The following is an 11,930-nucleotide window of genomic DNA, read 5'->3' as shown; positions in this document are numbered from 1 at the left end:
CTAAACTTGGGATGTATTTTTCAGGGTTATTCTTTTTAATACCAGTTCTGTGAACGAGTATGTCTTCTTGGTTGTCACATCTTGTTATAAAACCATAATTTCGTTTAACATGATACCATTTTACTATTCCTAAAACCTTAGCTATGGTGATTTTTTTCCTTTTTTCGAGTGGCTGCTGTTTTCTGTCTCACTGTGTTTTTGCTTTCTCTTTCACTCGCTCCCGTGTTGGAGCTGCCAGGGCTGCTGGGGCCGTCGGGGCTGCTCGTGCCTGCACACTCTTCCCGGGGTTGCATTTGGGGCCGCACGGGCCGGGCCAGGCTGCTCAGCTCCCCGCGTGCCACCACCTCTGCTCTCAGCTGTGCTGCCGCTGCCTGGGGCTGCGCCCACGTCTCGGCCGGGCCCACGAGCGGCGGCCCCCCTGCGCCCTGCTCCAGCGCGCGTTTCAGCTGGGCTCGGCTCCGCTCCACCGCCACCGCCCGCGCGCCGCCCCTCTCGGTCGGACACTCACGGGGCTCGCTCCACCACGCGCTGCGCGGGGCCGGGCGGGCACCGCCGGGTCCCGCCTCTCCCGCCGCGCCTCGCTCCGCCACCGACCCTGCGGCTCGCGCCGCTCCAACCGCGCGCGGGAACTGCTTCGCTGCTGCTCGGAGAGCGCTCGGTCCATGTGGCCCGGGTCGCACGGTCCCTGAAGCAGTTTTAACTTCGCAAGGACACAGCTGACATTGTTCAACAGTCTCAGTAATTAAATAATATTCATGAAAATATTCTTCCATCGGCATATATTTTGACTCAGAAATTAACTGTGTCCAAATGGTCTTCCAAAAGTCTTTGGTAAGAATCAGATCCCAAGAAACATAGAAAAAGTTCTTAAACAACCATGCCAGGAAGTGTTTCAGTTCCTTTTCAGCTTGAATTAAGCTAAAATTTACAAATCATTTGTAGTGGTTTGGCCTAACCTATGACATCATTGGTCAAGAATCTTTTCAAGTTTAAGATAAATGTCCGTATGTGGCTCTGAGAGCCAAGAGTCTTTCCATGGTTCCTCCATAGTTTAGAGATGGAACAGCAAAACAAAAACAAGAAGAGAAATCCAGAGTTTACTCACAAATCAGTCGCTGTCCTTAGGGATCGTGGATCGCTCTGCCCGCATTCCCCACCATTTGTTACAGTGGGGAAACTGCAACACGCGTATCACACAACGAGGCCCATGGAAAAGAGATATATATATAGACCGATTCTTGATAGATGTTTCAGAGAGATGTTTATTTTCCCAGCCGCATGGCTGGGATCTGCCGAGGAACTACATTTACACACACCACACAGTCCAGCCTTAACACTGGGGAGAACTTTGGAGGAATTCAGAAGCAGAAAATCTAGGAGGAGTAAGGGGAAAAAACACAAATAGGAGATAAAAAGAAAATGAGAGAATGAAAAAGCCTTATGCTGTGTAAAATTTGCATATTAATAATATTAAAATAATGCTTGTTTATAGGAAAATTATGAACAAGCAGTGCTCGTTATTAACAGCATCTTCCTAGGACCACTTTGCACATCTGTGTTCTCCATTAATACCAAGTAGCAACCTTTGGAGCACATGTTTTTCTGTGAACACCAAAACTGTCTTACACAGATATTGGGGAACATTTCCCTAGATAAGCTGTGCATGTATTCACAAGTAAAATATGCAGCTATACCAGTCTGCACACATAAACCACTCAATTTATATGAGCAAAACAGGAGCTCAAGGCAGGTCTGTACTACAGAGACCAAGCTCTGAACTGGCAACACCAATCCATCAGGACCTGTCGCTGCCAAAAGAAAATGTAACAACCTTACAGCATGAGCCACATCTTAATTTTTGTTTGGGCTGGTTTAGCCAGCCTTCCTCAAGACCCTTGTCCATTAATACAGAATATAATTTGGACAAGAACATGCTTATTCTGACCATCTAATGCATCATTTAGGGAAATTCAGGTGTAACTAAGCCTCATAAACAATCACTACCTCCTTCTGAAAAGAATCACCTAGAAGGCTACAAATTGTATGAGTAGCAGAGTTATTTTCCCAATAAAGCTTTAATGTGTTTCATTTTTGCAATATTGGTACAAAGGAAAGTCTCACATGTACAAATGGAAATTTCAGGTGACAAATTCCAGCTGATTACCAGCAGTCAGCTTCTAAAGCTCAACCTGATTGCAAAAACTAGAAATTTTTCCATTCCTTAATAGGAGACATTAAAGCTTATTAAAACAATTCACCATTGTCTCAGCAGTTCTCTGTTTCTGTACAGTGATATGTTTTCCTGGAATAACAATATCCATAGCAATTTTATGGGCGTGGTTCAGATCAAGGACATGTGCTGCTAGCTGGAAAATTGCATTTGATCTCTGCTTTTCCTTATCTCTTTTCAGATTTTATTGTCTCTTAAGTTTAAAGACACTTTCATTAAAGAAATTATTTCCTTTCTTTGGGAGGTTGAATAAGAAGGCACTAAAATCAGTGAGAGCCTTTCCGTTAATTTAGGGGAGCTTTACATTAGACTTTCAATTAGAAATAGTAAGTGTAGAAGTATAAAGAAACCAAAGATAAAGGAGAGGGGAGCAGGAGGTGGAAATGCTTCACGAACATTTACAAACCTCTAAGGTTTCATTTGGCTTTATGTTAAATTTAGGTCAAAGGTTTGGGTCAGCTTTTGTTCTCCTCAGCCCCTGTTTGATCTTCTGTTCCAGAGCGGGATCTTGACAGATGCACTGTGAAAAGGGAAAAATCGGTTTTAAAAGCTGGACTCAAGATCTGCTAGAGGCAGAATGATGAGGCAACTGCTTTGCAATTTGTTTCATGTCAGAGGGAACACAATTGCCTCAGATAAAATAGTGCAGCATTGGACTTAACACTCCAGATATTTTAAGGAAATGTAATGAGAGGGACACATTAGAATTAACGCTCCTGCTTGGCATCTCCTGCAACCACCTCAGTGGTGACAAACCCTTGAGTTTTGGGGTTGTGCCAGGCCCTGAGGCAGCAGCCTTGACTGTGTTTGCCACTTGTAAAACTATTCACTTGAGGACAGTATTTTGTTGACCAGTGGCAAAACACCCAATCTCCCACAGGGAGATAGACCACTTGTCCTCCAAAGGTCACTGGACTGCAGGGTGGCAAAACCACTCTCTCCAGCCTTTGCCTGGCATTGACAAGAGAGGAGTGAGGAACAAGAGGAGGATTTTGGTACTTACGACACAGAGACACAAATAAGGCAACTCCATAAGGAGAGATAGTATCTTCAGGTTAATTTATTGTAGTTTTTATAATTTCTAGATGATATTGTGGGAAAATCAGAGCAGCTTCCTGACACGTCTTCTAGCTAACTTCAAAGGGAAGTAAAAGTTGAAAACGATTACTAAATTTAACTGAATTATGTTAATCAACTGGACAAATTTAGAGGGGGGGAGAGCGGGGCAAAGGGCAGCTGATATATGGAAAGTAAAGAAGGATGTTAGGAGCAGAAGTGATAAAATCACTAGCCCTGGGGGACAGCAGGAGAAGCAGGCAGCTTTTAACCCCAGAGCACCAAATGTTCTGTCACAACACAATTCCTTCTGCTTCATCCCCAGCTTGCTGGTTCTGCCTGAGTCCCCTCCATCTCCACCTCAGCCACATCAGCACAAGGGTTTGCAAGGCCCCTCTAACCCAGACCACTAAGATCTGAGTTAACACAAAAACCTCCTGCACTGCTTGGGTGCAGCGTCACTGGATGGGGCTGGCACTTTACATGTGCTTTAGCTCAGATTCATCCTGTTTAGTTTAGGCATTTAACCACAGACTGTCTCTAATTCCCTTAAAATCCTTCTCCAGCAAGCAGAGAGAGGTGGGCACCCCCAGGGCCAATCCCTGCTGTTGGAGGGATCATTATTCTCCCTTGTCAGGGGGTACAGAGGGAGCTGGGCCCCAGGCACCCTCCTCAGCCCAGCATAGGACAGGCCCATGGCTGCCAGTCACACCTTCCCTTCTTCTCACAGGTGCAGGGACCAAGACATGGCCACAGAAGAATAGAGACAAAAATAGGTTTCTGACCTACTTCTTGGCAGCAGGCAGCATTGAGAGTGGCGGCTGGAGCTGAGGGGGAATAGATCATAACCACACAAACTGCACGGATGTGTTGGTCAGCTGGGAATGACATTGCCTCTCCACACTGGTTTTTCCAGCTTTCTCGTTGAAGCCTTTTCTCTCTCTTTTTCACCATCCTTGACACACAGACCTGGACGATTTCTTCCCCCTTAATTTCTGTTGATAACACATTTTCTTCTGTGTTTATTTGAAACAACATTATTTTCCATGGTTTTGAAATCAACTCAGGACACAATTGTTTTCTCGCAACATTTTGGAAACAGCATTTAAGAAACATTTTCAGAAACATGAATATTTGAAGATTATTACATTTAAATAACTTCCAAATATGAGATTCCTTTGCTTCTTGAGGGAATTGTGCTGCAATACTTAAATCTTTTATATTAATTTTTTCCCTTTCTGATTTAAATTCAGCCATACTGTGGATTTATATTATTACTTTTCATCAATAGCAAGTACTTTCCATGCTAGCAGGCTCTCAGTGGTGTCTGCACTGAACAACAGAAAATACCTATTCCTTGGAGGAGTTTTCTCTAGATAATCTTTTATTTCTAGCCTATGTTTTTAATTATCAATATTCTGTAGTGTTTAATCTTCCACAGAAACTTCCAATATTTTTAGGACATCTTTTCAGACACCCTAATTGTTTCCTTGTGGAGACTGAACTGGATCCATGGGATGGTCAGCCTTAAATATTTGACACCTCTTACTCTTGTTTTCTCCTATAGGATGGTTTATATCAGGTTGGCTGAAGATCTGCTCTAACAGAGGGAATGGATGCTGTACGCTGCACACATTCAAGCAGTCCCATTGTCATCAAGTATTAAGATGAGATAATTTCAAAGAAAACACTTCCTTTGTCCCATGCAAATAACATTTGCATTACTCATTTCAACTGGCTAAACAACAAAACCAAAGTTTTTTTCTTAATAAAAAGTGAATGGTCTTAAAGCAAACACCACAAAGAGTAAAGTTGCTGGAAATTTCCTTTCTGGGAAGGGATGCAACAGAACTGGAGTTTTATTCTTGGGTCACCAACACTTAGGGTAAACCAGGGGATTATCTTTGAAAAAATTAAAACTCTCATGAGAAAAATAGCACGCTACTCCTTCTGACTGACTCCAAAGAAGAAAAAATTGCAATTTTACCCAACACATCCCATCTGGTTCATGCCTGGGAAGGCGCATTTCTTTCAGAGTGAGCTTGTTGCTGTCACATCCTCTCATCAGCTGAATCCTGGGAAGTGTCTCTCTGTTCTCTCTGTGCTGCCAGGATGCTCCTTATGCCCCTTCTGTAAACACACAGGACAGGTCTCAGCACACTCAGCAAGATACTTTCAGTTCTGTTTGCACAGAGCACTCCTTTTCCATTACAGGAAATCAGGGAAAGAGGACTCAGCCTGCCCTTTGGCCGAGAATCACAATTCTTGGGCATCCTGTAGACACAGCTGTTTAGGGTACACTCAGAAGACCCCAGTGCATTCTCAAAACAGTTTCTGAGCTTGTTTAGCTTTAAAAAACATGAGTGTTGTCATCGCTGTTGATGCCATTTGGGCTCAGATTTATGAAAAAAAAAAAGCATTTTTGATTAAATAGGCACACACCTGTACATATACTCACACTTCAGAGGTTTGGGAGAATTAGATGTAAATGGCTGTTGATGAAACTCAAGCACTGTGTGCTGGTGCTGGAATTCAGAGCCAGCTTTCCGGGATTAGGTGTCCCTGACTAACCTCAGCTGTTAGAAATTATTTTGGAGCTTGGCCCTGGCAGGTGAGGGGTCACTGTGAGGAGGAGAACAAAAGGTTTTCTTCTCTCTTCTGCCCCTGCCTTCCCCCCTCTGCAGTATTGGGCAAATGTGGTTTTAATTCAGAAATACAAATGTAATCTTCAAAGTCACTCTGAGAAGGAAGGGAGGGGGAGAGAGCAAAAAAACCTCCCAAAAAACCCCAACCAAACAACTGGATTGCAATTTGTCAAGATTTTTTTGACTCTGAACTGGAAAATCTTAACAGCCGGCTGATGAGCCAGTGGGGGAGGAAGAGAGACTGGGAGTGCTGGAGCTAGCCTGCAGTGCTCTTGAAATGCAATGAACTTTCTTGCTGTCACAAACAGCATCTAATATTTTGCTTTCTTCAAGGCCAGCCCTTTTCTGATATAAATAATCCTGTGATCCCATATCACCAGGAGTCTAGGGAAAACAGCTCCACCTTACGTGCTGTTCTTGGAGTGCTTGGAGAAGGCAAAACTGCCACCGAAAGCTGTTTGGGAGCATTAAGCAGTAAGGAAACATTTTTTCCCCTACCTTGCACTTTTGGAAGTCTCCAGGCTGGGAAGTATTTTTGTTTCCTCCAGGTTGTGACAGCAATGGCTGCATATGGGCTGCAGCTCTGACAGCAGATGTGAATAATGGAAAAGGGTTCCGAATACGAGAAGTCAGTCTGAGCGCCCACTGTACTTTCTTAATGTATGTGACATTGACATAACACGCCCCAGGGCATTCTGGATCAGACCATGTTTGCCTGTTCCACGTGTTGGTTTTATGAACAGCAATCAAGTTGTAAACATGTAGGCAGTTGAAACACATGTAGGCAGCGTGTGTGGTGAGTGGCTTCCCATGCTGTGCATAGGTGGGAAGAACTGAGCAGAGGTGAGGGCAGCAGAAACAACATTTTACCATGAGAGGAGAAGAATCCTGCTCCCTGGCAGGGCTCATGGTGGGCAGTCTGGATGGTGGTGGTGCTACATCATGTTATCTGATTGTGTAAGACACACAGCACCTGGAAACAGCTATTGTGATGCACAGAAGCTCAACCAGATACATCTCACAGGATCTGATGTGAGCTGGATACGCTCTTCACCAATGTAAGAAATTAAAGCTTTCATTTCCCAAGCACAGACGATGGATATCTAGGTCACAGCTCAGCAGATGGTCAGTCCAAGCCCCTCTTCCTTAGTCTGTGAGGCAGTGGCAGATACACATTTCACGGATCTGTGTTAGTGAATCAGCAGCACTGAGAATCCTGTTTCCCCCTTCCACATCCCCATTCTTCAGAAGGAAAAGTCCATTTCTGCAGGGACTTAAAGCAGGATTAATCCCTCTCTGATCTCCTCCTCTAACTCCTTCTCCCTGACACCCCATTCCAGCTTTCATCCTATTTGGGCTATTTAGTCTAGAGCAGGGAAGACAGAGAGGAGAGAGGAGACAGGATAACAGTCTTCAATTATATAAATGGCTTATGCAAAGATGAAGGCAATAGATTGTTATCCACATCTACAGGGAAAGCACAAAAAAAGTAATGGGTTTAAATTCAGCAAGGGAGACCTGAGTTCAGCACTAGAATAACTTCCCTGCTGCAAGGGTCATTGGGCACTGGAGGGGATTGCCTGGGGGATCTTCACAGCTGACAGGGTTAAAAAAATACTTCAGACAAATGGATCAGGAGTGGTTTGTGTGGGGATGGATGAGGTCAACTCCTCAGGTCCCTTCTAGCCCTGTTTTCTTCTATACCATGGTGGTAACTATTCCAGACTCAATCCTTGGCAGATGACAATGATAAAACTCCATTCCTCCTGTGTTTTTTGGGTACAAGTTGGCAATCTCATGGCAGCAACACAAATGGGTCAAGGAACTGATGAAGCCAGAAGATAGGATGGTCTCTCAGTACACAGCAGGCATAGCAGTCAGGTCCTGCAGCACCCAGTTATTCTGCCCAATCCTAAATAATTTAATTTTCTCTTAAAGAGTCAGCAAAAGAAACTCAAGCTCCTAAGAGCTCATCAACTCTGCAGAGGACAAAGGTTCACACTCACAAATGCACACTATGATTCCAAAGCAGTGGCACCTCAGCAGCCTCCCCACAACAAGACAAAGAGAGTTACTTTGCCCTGTGCAAGATTACCAGATACCTTGGAGTGTGCTTGTGTTTGCAACTGGTACAGCCTCATCATGCACAGCCCTTGCAAGAAGGAGCACCCCTGGAGATGCTCTGCTCTGAAATGCACTTCTCAGCAAATTGCACTGAAAATGGGACTGATCCTATGTTTACACAAGCATATCCTTAAGTGCATTGCTGGATTGGGGCCTTACTCAGCTATATTTCAGGCTTTTGGAGGTCAGTAGGGATTGATTAGCTTCTCTGCCTGACCTGGGCAGTGAAAGCCTACATGTGTCAGAATAAGGATGTTTTACAGGATATAAGGATGTTTTTGCATATAATTTTTCTCACTGAGTTTTAGATATCCTAGACAGAAAATATGGCCAATAACAACAAAGGGAGAAGTCTCTCCTTCTAAAAGAGAAGTGTGAGTGAACCCTAACAGATGTAATTTGTATCATTACTGCTGATGAAGTTAGCAACCTTTAGCAAGGAGACATGGATCAATAGCTACTTGAAAAGATACAGCTGCAGATATCCAAATAGACATGAACAAGGAAGAGAGGTGTAAAAGGCAATAGCTGAATATTTAAACCAGATGAAAGTTGTAAGGTAGGTTAGTGACCTTAAAAGAACCAGATAAGTAAAAAAAGCAGAGAAGGGCAACAATGATTTATATACCTGCCCTGCACAAATATCAGAATGGCTTATTGAAGAGAGTAGCAAATTATGAAAAAAGTAGAGCTTTATTAGATTAATGACAGAGGAGTTTGTATAGAAAGGCTGGCATCTTTGGAAAGTGAGAAAGAGAAATTAATTTTATTTTAACACTTTTGTTTCCAGGTTTGAACACTCCCTTTATTCTGCCATGCAGTTATCTGCCTTACACTTAATAATTACACACCTGTTTCCAAATGCTTTGTGACAACAGTAGAACTCAATGTATAGAAAGCAACAGGACATCCTGGAGACTGATATACCTACACTACAAAACACATAGGAAGTCTGCTGGTGACACAGTCCCTGGTACCAGAGAATCCTCCCTAGGCTAGGGTGACCAGAAAGGCTTCCCCCAGAATACTTTGCCCTGCTATGTTAATATACCCCAGTTCTGCTCCTTTGGTTGGCTCGTGGCTGCCCCACCCCCTTGCTACCTTATATGGTTCAGACTTTAGCAGGTTTTCCCCTCCCTGTTCTCCCCATTGGCCTTTGCCTCTCACCACTCCCCCAGAGCTTCCCCATTCTTCCCCATTCCCTCGTCCCGCCTTTGCACCGCCCTCATGCCCTCAGCCCCACCCCCATACTTAAACCTAGACCCTGCATTGTTTTCTGTCTTTGCTTCCAGAGCCCTTCACAGTATGGAAGCAATGAACTGCTCTTGTGGAAATCTATGCAAAGACCCTTCCTGCCTCTTTGCCGTGGACCCATATTACTGAAACTATCCGTGTGTGTGTGTGTGCACACGTGTGTGAGTTTGTGGCTGGTCCTGCTGAGCAGCTTCGCTTTGGAGATACTTTTCAGAGATTGCAACACCTTGCGCTCCGGACCAGAAGCTGCAGAGCTCGAGATAGCGATAGGACACCAGGAAGGGGCACCCATGGAGACAAATGCTAAAAGCTGGCAGTTCACCAAGGACCTGTTTCTAACACTGTGTAAAGAGGTGGGAGTTCTGGAATTGACCAAGAGGCTCTCAGACCTTTATCATGATTACTGTGGTGATGTCCAGAATCCTTAGTCTTGGATCATACATGCTGGTGTCCCTAAAAAAGACAAGAAGACGACAACCACCTCCCACAGGCTTTAAATTAAGCAAAGTAGGGTAAAGTTTGATAGGAAAACAAGGAGCCACAGCATGAAGTGGTTCACATGTGGTTGCACAGAAAGTTGGCCCAGGACCTCCACATTCCATTTCCCATCCAAATGCCTAATCTAGACTAAAGGAAAGAACATTTCTGTCTGCAAGAACAAACTTTTAAAACTGGCTTAAAGGATTCTGTTTAGGAAAAGACCACGACAACAACAAAACCAAAAAACCCCCAAAAAATCCCAAAACCAACCAACCAACCAACAACACACCAAAAAACCAAACCAAACCAAAAAAAAAAAAAAAAAGGAGAAGAAAAAAATCCACCCTAAACAGTTTTTAATATATGTAGTTTGGTTTGCAAACTACGTGTATTAATCCTAACCTGTTTATACCAGCGGAAGGGACAAATCAGTCATCATGGTACTCATAATTGAACATGGAAATATATCTGTAATCATATCAAGTCCCAGCAGTGACTCTAACAACTTCTTGGAGCATTGCCATCAACAAAAGAACTAATTCCATAGAGAAAACGTTCAGGGGCACAGTTTGCACTAGTTAATCAGGGCATGGTCAACTACATTACTTGCACACACCAGCCTGCTGATCATTAAGGTCTGTGACTACCTTTTGCTGCAGGAGTGTGTGGCTGTGCTCTCCTCCAGCCCTGAGACTGCACTTGATGAGATCAGTGGCTGAATTCTTACCTCCATCCTCAGGGTCGGGCCTAAGGAGCTGGCACTGTGCAGTGCTCATTATTCACCACTTGCCATGTACTGGTGACCTGAAAACCTGACCCACAGCCCAGTGAGTCCCCTTTGGATTTCTCTGTGCTCCAGTTCAAGCCTCAAGAGAACAATTAGCATGAATGAGCTCAAATAAAAATGAATTGTTGTGAGTGTATTTATGATCAGTTTTGCATGCTGCCCTTTGCTCCCTGCAATACCCCTAGCTCAGGTGTAAGGCAGCTGAAGAAAGTTCTAGCTAGGAGAGATTGCATGCTAATAGACATACACAAAAGAGCTGTTTACAGGCGAAAAAAACAAAGATGGCTGAGAAATAAAAATTATTCAACAGCATCACCACCCAGAGAGAATAAATTCCACAGGTAGGATAGTGCAGATACAGCTATTATGGAAGCATGAATCTTCAACTCCTTTATATTTTTATGTTTTCTCTTCCTTGTAAGGTTTGTTGAAAAAGTAGAATAGGCTAATAAACTCCTCTGATTTGTCTCCCTTAAAGTTTTGTGTGAGCAAAGTAACACATTCTATTTGAACTTCATAATTCATAAGTAATTATTTTTAGTTATGTTCTCTTCAACCCTCAATGGGCAGCTAATGAATTTAAGAAAATGTCATCTCCTTGAATTACCTACTGTAGTTTCTCACTAGCATTAGCTTGAGCTTAGCTGGCAGCAACACTCTAAAAATCATCATTAAAACTTATCTCAATGCAGGTGCAATCTGGATGAAGAGTTTCCCCCCATGATCTCCTGCCTCTGTGTTGCTCAACGTCTCATCCTGTGCCATTCAAGGCTGTAGTATCTGAAGGCTGGAGTATTTGAGTTCCTTCACCTGCAAAAATCAAGGGATAAATATGTATTTATTGCTCCACAACAGCTGCCATCCTGTGATGAGATAATTATGCATATGCAGGGAGGGTATTCCCATGGGACTTGGGGTGGACAACTTGAATTAGGCTGGAAAGGCAAAGGCTGGGATGGGATCTGCTGCTTCTGCACTACAGTGGCACTGTCCACAAACACTCTTTTGCCCCAAGAAAGTGCCAAAAGGAGGTGTGAGGAAAAGGAGGACAGCTCCCTTCACCACATCCTGCCTCCACTGCACCTTCACAAGCAGTGGGAAGCAATGGCTGCCCAGCTTCACCCTCACACCTGCAAACCCTTCCATGGCCTCATTTCCTCTCTCCTCCACATCCTCCCACAGAAATGGGTTTATTTGTTAAACAGAAAGACTGACTTCTTTTGCTGAAGTATTTTAAGAGGGTCTGTTTATGTATATGAAAACAGGGGACTTATTTTCCTAAAGAATCTGCATTTTCTAAAGGCTACAGGAAACTGTTTTTAAAGGAAATTCATAACTACTTTTGAATTTTTTT

The 11,930-nt window shown here is 43.7% G+C and overlaps 1 long non-coding RNA gene across 9 annotated transcripts in view; it reads right to left on the bottom strand.

Annotated features, from left to right (window-relative positions):
* Positions 1–1,244: 1,244 nt before the first annotated feature.
* The window catches only part of LOC116449547, a 94,338-nt gene continuing 83,652 nt past the window's right edge, over positions 1,245–11,930 (bottom strand). For 8 of the 9 annotated variants that reach the window (XR_004242424.1, XR_004242423.1, XR_004242422.1 and 5 more), the window contains 6 exons: positions 9,699–11,386; positions 8,907–8,982; positions 5,274–5,416; positions 4,072–4,281; positions 2,637–2,750; positions 1,245–1,373 (listed from right to left, as the gene is read on the bottom strand). This is a non-coding gene — a long non-coding RNA (uncharacterized LOC116449547). The remainder of the gene's footprint in view (positions 1,374–2,636; positions 2,751–4,071; positions 4,282–5,273; positions 5,417–8,906; positions 8,983–9,698; positions 11,387–11,930) is intronic. The other variant, XR_004242429.1, reaches the window with a different exon arrangement.

Source organism: Corvus moneduloides, chromosome 11 (genome assembly GCF_009650955.1).
Source record: "Corvus moneduloides isolate bCorMon1 chromosome 11, bCorMon1.pri, whole genome shotgun sequence".
NCBI lineage: Eukaryota > Metazoa > Chordata > Aves > Passeriformes > Corvidae > Corvus > Corvus moneduloides.
Note: the sequence above shows the minus strand (reverse complement) of the source record. Positions and strands in the feature narration are given on the sequence as shown.